Source organism: Bos indicus x Bos taurus, chromosome 4 (genome assembly GCF_003369695.1).
Source record: "Bos indicus x Bos taurus breed Angus x Brahman F1 hybrid chromosome 4, Bos_hybrid_MaternalHap_v2.0, whole genome shotgun sequence".
Lineage (NCBI taxonomy): Eukaryota > Metazoa > Chordata > Mammalia > Artiodactyla > Bovidae > Bos > Bos indicus x Bos taurus.
This window is the reverse complement of record NC_040079.1, coordinates 91,860,569-91,868,853: the sequence shown is the minus strand read 5'-3', so window position 1 is coordinate 91,868,853 and position 8,285 is coordinate 91,860,569.

Below are 8,285 nucleotides of genomic sequence, written 5' to 3'. Positions count from 1 at the left end.
ATTCCTGGTATTGTGACTTGAAAGGTGTTTTTTCCACTTAAATTCACTGGAGAAGAAAGTATTGGGTATTATAAAGGACAATATCCTTGACAACATCTGTATATTAAACTCAACAAATTTCATAGAGCTGTTCTTTTTTTTTAAATATAAATTTATTTATTTTAATTGGAGTTTAATTACTTCACAATATTGTATTGGTTTCTTTTTAAAAAAATATCATTTCAAATCGATTTTATGACGTTATGGTGGCAAAAGTGATTTACTAACAAGTAATTTTTGCAAAGGCTAATGATATCTTTCTGATTGCATGGTTTAAACCTTTTACTAATTTGGGGGACCTTAAATACTACATATACTTCTGGCTATCTTCAGTAAATATTGTCTTTTTTAGCCAATATATTGAAAGTTATTGAGAAATGGTTTTGAACTTGTGCTCCCTGAAATTTGGTACTAAAATGTGGTAATACAGCTTCTCAGTGAAGTAATATTTTCTCAAGAAAACCATTGATCCAAACAAATATCAAGTGAAAGATTTTCACTTAATCTGAAAGCTTTTTTACCCCTAGTAGGAGGCAAGGGAATAGCAATTAAAAATGAAAACTTTTGCACTTTGGTACTATTAGCCCTATATTGTCAAAGAGAAAGTCATAGCAGCAGATGAACTAAAAATATGCTAAATTTCTTATAATTAAAATTTTTGAATTTAGATACATTTGAACTGTTTTTTGAAAACTATTATTGCATTCAAATTTAGATTGTTTATATTGTCATAGAATGAAGATAACTTTGAGTTCTGTTTTATAATATATACAGCTGATTTTTATTTTATCACATTTCATGTTCTCTTTCATTTTGTATAGTTAGACTGGTTTATCCCCTGAAGGGCTTCCCAGGTGACTCAGTGGTAAAGAATCTGGCTGCCCATGCAGGAGACACAGTGAGTTTGATCCCTGGGTTGGGCAGGTCCCCTGGAAAAGGAAATGGCAAACCACTCCAGTATTCTTGCCTGGGAAATCCCATAGACAGAGGAGCCAGGTGGGCTCCCATGGGGTTGCAAATAGTTGGGACACGACTGAGTGACTAAGCACAATCCTTCTGAAATATTAGAATTGTACCTTGTGAGATGAGGCTAGAGTATGCAAAATTGAGGTATGTTTTAAACTGGAATGGGGAAAAGGCATAGTTGGCAGCACTTCCTCCCTCCTGTCAAACTAATATGTTCAGAACAATTTCAGTTTGGCCTCTGCCTATCTACTCTGGCTTTAGGTTTAAATACCTTCTGTGCAATCTAAGGTCATTCTGTCCCTTCGTGGTAGTCCACAATATTAATAAGACCTTATTATGTATCAGGAACTGTCCCAATGCAGCTGGGAGGAGAAGATATATTAAATGGGATATGGCACTGTAATCAAGTGATCAAAAATACAGTGGATTAAGGCAGTTTGTTTTATAAAGATTTTGGATAGATGTTACAGGTGTGGCTCAGTACCTAAGTCAAATTGGAGATTTAACTTCTTACTTTACTGTCCTCAAGATGTGACCTTTCATTTCATGGACCACAGAGTTACTCCAGGTCTTGTTTCCATTGTGCATTCCAGTCAATGGAAAAGGAGAAAAGCAAGGGGAAGACATATTCCTCTTTTAATGGCCACATCTCGAAATTATTTGTAACTTCTACTAATATTTCATTCCTAGATCTTAGTCACATAGCCATAACTAACTGCAAGTGGAACTGTGAAGTGTAGTCATGGCTTCCTGGGTACTACTGTTAAAGGAAGGATGGGAGAGTGGATATTGTTAGATAACTAGGTGCTTTATCAAGCAGTGACCCAAACAGTCATAATCTTTAGCTTCAACCTGGCTCTGAGCTTAGAATTTCTTCCTTTAGATCTAGATGTAGTCATAGTCTGCATGCTAGGTAAAGGGCTATTTCACACATTATGCCAACACTGTTTTTTTCCAGCGGCCTCAACTTAAGACCAGTTATGTACAGAATAACATGGAACTTACAATATATTAACTATATTTCTTCTAATTCATCCCAATAGCTACTATTTCTAATGCCTCCACATATCTGATCCAGAATGGGATGTACAGTTTGGTAAAGTGCATGTCCCTCATTTCTACTATGAACTCTTCATAGGCAGGATATCTTAAACTAGAAAATTGTGTTGAGAACAGAGCCAAGTCCATGGTAAGCATCCAATAAATATTTGATAGATTTTTGTTGAATTGGTAATGAAAGTTAGCATGAGAACTGGATGCTGATTGGAGAAAGAAAACTCAATCTGATCCAGCTCAATTTAAATGTAAACTGAGCTTACATTATTGCTACTTTTCCCTCTCTCCTCATTATGACATTTATATGCTTGTTCTGTTTAGGGCTACACATAAGAGTAATCATGAACATTTGACTTGGGAAAGGGAGTCAGGAAATTGTTCACCATCTTGATCATTTTGTCAACCCCTCTTTCCCTAAGGAGATATTTAAGTAGCCCAAAAACGTCACTAAACTGTAATAAAATATATCTTCTTGTTTTCTTTCTCTGTAATTTCTGTAGAAAACATATAATTTGCATGCATTTTACAAAAGGATCTTAAAAAGAAACTTTTACTTTTATATGATACTGTATAAAATATAGTCAATTAATCCAACACACAGTGACAGCATTAATGGAAAAAAAAAGACTGAGGAGAGAAAGAGAGGGGAAAGGAAGCAGGAGAGATCTGTAATAATTATTATGCTGATGACTTTGTTATATAAAGCCACTTATCCTGTGACATGAATGGTAAATGAGCAACTAGTACAACTGTAATACAGTACAATACATTGAAAGTCAATTGCTAATGATGCACAAGCATTAAAAGGCAGCTACAACTAAATCATAGAAAATCAGAGTATGAAGGAAAAACATTAGATTTATGAAAGACTGAAGTACTCTAAAGAACATCCACAAAATCAGAGACATAATAATAGCATTATACTTTAAGCTGATGAAGAAAATGTTATAAATCATATCTCTGACTTGGAAATTCTCCCAATGGTTGGAATATTATTTCAAGAGGACCTTTATTTCTGAATTAAATGCCATAAATCTGAGAATTGTATTCACTTTTGGCACTTGATCCATTTGGTACTAAATTTATGGTAAGCCTCCATGAAAACTTTCCAGCCGCCTTCAGATTCATGGCTAAGGTTAGTCTGAGTAGCACTCTTTTCTCGTAAAAGATATTTCCTTGAAGTTTGTCTACATTTTTCCTTTTGAAGCTAAGACTCATAGCATGTCTCATCTCAGTGCTGCTTTTGACATTGTTTTGGGTTCTTTGGCTGTGACATTATAACTGTATTATTTCCTGTACTAGCATTGCTCCAACCAGCTGGGTCCAAAAGCTGTGGTGTGTTTTTTTTTTTTTTTTTTTTTTTGAGATAATAAAATAAACATCTTTAGAAACAAATTTTTCTCTGTTTTAATGTTAACATTTCACATTTAGAAGTTCATCTCAATTTAATTTTAATTTTGTTAAAGAGCAGGGAAATAAAGTGAGTAAAAAGAAAGAAAAAAAAAACCCTGAAAGTACAATTAACCAGTAGCCCAAGTATAGTTATATCCCATTTGATTAGTAGGATGGACTTGGCCAAAACACAGGATAGATATATCTAATAGTTGTATATTTTTCTCACCTTCCCACTTTAATTTTGCTGATTCAGGCATCATAAATATGATAAGTATCATATAGGGTCTTTAGCTGACAGAATAAATTATGATTAATTATAAACCAGAGACTCTAATGAAATGCACTTCCTGATAGAAATACCAAAGATTACATGGTTTCTTGAGGTGGTATCCTTTTTATTATAGCATCTGGCAGTAGGAAGCTATAATGTATGTCTCTCTCTCTCACACACACACATACACACACACACACACTGAGACATGTATTTCTGAATCATTTAGAAAATAGCCCAGTTTAGATGCAAGGAATTATTTCTTTCACATGCTATGAACATAAAGAAATAATATAGAAAATGACAGTATCAGAACATATCCAGATGGCATGAAATAGAAATCATCCCAGTAGCAACAAGTATATTGTTTTAAAGATGGTATAAATCAAAACCATAGGAACTAACAGAAACTCTTACAGGAGTCCTTCGGCTTATGCTTTAAAAAGTGCCTTACTGAGATGAACACCTAAAGGATGTTGGGTTGGGCCATCTTTGCAAGGAACATATGCAAGTCTCCATAATTGACAAATGCATGGAGCTACATTATGGCAACATTTGTCACCCTTTAACTCTACAGAAGGAGGCAACTGGGTCCATATCTGGCTACATTGTTAAATTTAAGCTTGGACAAGATATTTTAATTAATCTGAACCTGTTTCCTAATTTGTAAAGTGTATATATAAATATTCATTGTAGCATTTTGTAAGGGCTGGATGACATAGCTAATGGGAACAGCTGGTGCCTAGGAGTTGTTCAGTTAACTAACTCCTGCCTTGGTTGGCCTTGTGGTTCCTCACTTAGCACTGGCTGCAGTGGAGTGGGAGTGGGCTCAATAATTTAGTTGAGCAGGATACAGGAAAGAAGGTGTTCATGAAAGCTGAGGCAAAAACAACAACAACAACAAAAAAAACAGCCAAACAAATCAAATTGGATTTATCACTCATTTTCAATTTTCTCTGTGTGTTCCTTTTGACTAGTGGTAAAGATAATAGAGATGGGAAAGAGTAAATAAACAGGGTCATTTTGGGTGGTGTTTTCTCTTTAAAATTCACCCAAATTTTCAGTCTTGATGACTGATTAATTTTTGACAGTTAAATGAGAGGAAGAATTGTGTCAATAAATGCTAAGTAACATGCATGAATCAATGGACCGGGTTTTATTTTGTACGAGTTGGCTCTCTAGAGGCTAATAGGGTCATATTCTAGGTGTTAATTAGCTTAAGTAGCTCCCACCAAAACTGTTTTGGTTTCTATGGAGACTTTTTCTCCGGTTTACTGGTATATAACTGTTTCCTCACCTTTTCATTTCCTGAAATAGCACCAAATACAGTATCTAAATTTTGACTAATATAAATCAAAGCACATGCTTTCCTTTCACTAAAGTCCTCTATTTCAACACATGTGCAGGATTTTCCTTTTTAATGCATTATACATATGTTATTGCTAATGGGGATAAAATGTCACATGTTAAAAACAATAAAAGTTATTAAAAGCAGTGCAGGTTTTAAATATTTTGAAATTATGTTATAAGTGTAGTTTTTTTCTTTAGTTATATGATAGAGTTTTCAAACCATTAGTATAAAAAGTATGTGAAAATGAATATGTGTATGAACATGCAAATATGATAATATAAAGCTTTTATGGATCACATTTATCAGGTTATAATGTACCCTTTTAAAAACAAATATTAAATGTTACACAATCTCCATGTACATTTTACACACATGAGCACATGCACATTCATGCACACAAATAATCACACATTGCATTCCCGTGGGCTACACTGAAGCAAAGCTGTGATGTGCATGCGTGCATGCTCAGTCGCTTCAGTTGTGTCTGACTCTTTGCAACCCTATGGACTGTAGCCTGCCAGGCTCCTCTGTCCATGGGATTCTCCAGGCAAGAATACTGAAGTGGGTTGCTATGCCCTCCTCCAGGGGATCTTTCCAACCCATGGATAGAACCAACATCTCCTGCCTCTCCTGCATTGCAGGCAGATTCTTTACTGCTGAGCCACCAGGGAAGCCTCCAAAGCTATGATACTAATTGTTTAAAAGTCAGCAATTTCATTAGATATTTGAAGTGTATTCCTGACTAATCAATAATGTTTTAAAATTAGCATAGATTATTATAGCTATTTTAATTGGATGTGTCTATGTGTGTGCATGTAATTACGATAGAACTCAACTGTGCTTAAGAAGGAATACCTCAACATTTTGACTGAATTTTCCATTTCAGTGTCAATGAAATTAAAGTTCATACTTTAACTTTGTATTTAATTAATTTCAACTTCTCTTTTGAGGAGCCTTTGGGAATATTTGTTTTATTGAAAAAATATTTATAAATGAAAATTAATCATTTCTCAAGACCCAGTGATTTTATTTACATAAAATAATACAAAAATGGGGAAGCAAATTGAAGTTGTTTGAGATCAAGATCTGGTTTCCTTGCAGGAAGAGAAGAGCAATAACTGGAAGGAATCATGAGAGGGACCCTAATATGCTGCTGATACTTTGCTCTCTAGTATCTAAAGAAAACTATTACAGAATTTTACTCCTAAGCATGTCAGGTACCTAGTTTAAATGTTTTAAGTTTAGAAAGGCAAGAATTCTCACGTAAGTAACAGCATTCTGTCGTTCAACTGAAAGTAGAATTCACAAATTGTATTGTTGTGTGGCTATTTTTAATTAAAAATAATTTTATTATTTTTCTTTTTCATTTCTTTGCGGTTATAACATTCTATGGGATTAGAAAGATCCCATAATCTTTCTATGGGATTACCAGGTGGTGCTTGTGGTAAAGAATCCACCTGCCAAGACAGGAAACCCAAGAGATACGGGTTTGATCCCTGGGTTAGGGAAATCCCCTGGAGTAGGAAATGGAAACCCACTACAGTATTCTTGCCTGGAAAATCCCATGGACAGAGGAGCCTGGCAGGCTACTGTCCATGGGGCTGTGAAGAGTCAGACACACCTGAGCGCACACACACAGGCATACATGGCAACTTTCTAATACATAAAACAGTATTGTAAACCATAGTCATCATGCTGTGTATTTGATCCTCAGAACTTACCCATCTCATAAACGGAAGTTTGTATTCTTTGATCTACATTTCTTCATTTCCTCACCCCACAGCCTCTGGCAACCACCATTCCACTCTATTTCTATGAGTTTGGCTTTTTTAGGTTCCACATGTAAGTGAAAACATATGTTTGTCTTTCTTTGTCTGACTTATTTTACTTAGCATGTTGCCCTCAAAGTCCATCCATCTTGTTATAAAAGGCAGGACTTTCTTCTTTTTATGGCTGAATAATATTCCATTTTAGGTATATTCCACATCTCCTTCATCCATTCATCTGTGGATGGAAATCTGTTTGTTTCCATCTTGCCTACTGTGAATAATGCTGCAATGAACATGGGGGATGCAGATCTCTGTTCCAAATAATGATTTCATTTCCTTCAGACATATACCCAGAAGTGGGATTACTGGATCAAACTGTAATTTTATTTTGATTTTTTTGGAGGAACCTTCATACTGTTTTCCATAGTGGCTGCACCGATGTACATTCTTGCCAACAGTGCGTAGGGTTCTCTTCTTCACATCCTTGCCAACGCTTGCCATTGTAACAGGTGGGATATGGTAACTCATTGTGGTTTTGATTTGCAACTACCTGATGATTAATGACATTAAGCATCTTTCCATGTACATGTTGGCTATCCATTTGTCTTCTTGGGTGAAAAAAATGTTTATTCAGCTCTTTTGCCCATTTTAAAATTGGATTATTTGTATTTTTGCTATTTACTTGAATGAGTTCCTTATGTATTTTGGATATTAACCCTTTGTTGGTTAGACAGTTCACAAATATTTTCTCCCATTCCATAGGCTGCCTTTTCATTTTCTTAGTTTCTTTTGCCATGAAGAAGTTTTTTAGTTTTATGTATTCATACTTGTCTTAAAATAATTTTGTTTTTTTCTGTCTAAAAAATAATAATAGAAACTGCAAAAGTACAAACAAGTACAAAAATGATCAGTTCTTTTACAGTATATATAAAAAGAGCATTTATACTTATATATGGAGAAGGCAATGGCAGCCCACTCCAGTACTCTTGCCTGGAAAATCCCATGGTCGGAGGAGCCTGGTAGGCTGCAGTCCATGGGGTCGCTAGGAGTCAGACACGACTGAGCGACTTCACTTTCACTTTTTACTTTCATGCATTGGAGAAGGAAATGGCAACCCACTCCAGTGTTCTTGCCTGGAGAATCCCAGGGATGGCAGAGCCTGGTTGGCTGCTGTCTATGGGGTTGCACAGGGTCGGATACGACTGAAGCAACTTAGCAGCAGCAGCATACTTATATATATAAAAGCATGCATACACACACATATATTTACACATATTTCCATATAAAAATCGTGTCTCAAGTATTACTTTCTTTATAAAGTACTTTTAAAAAATTCATTCCAGAATTTCAATCATCTTTCCAGAGCACAAACTATTTTGTATATCATTCTTTCAATCACTGCAATAATTTAAGTACTCACATTTTTAGACATCTAGGC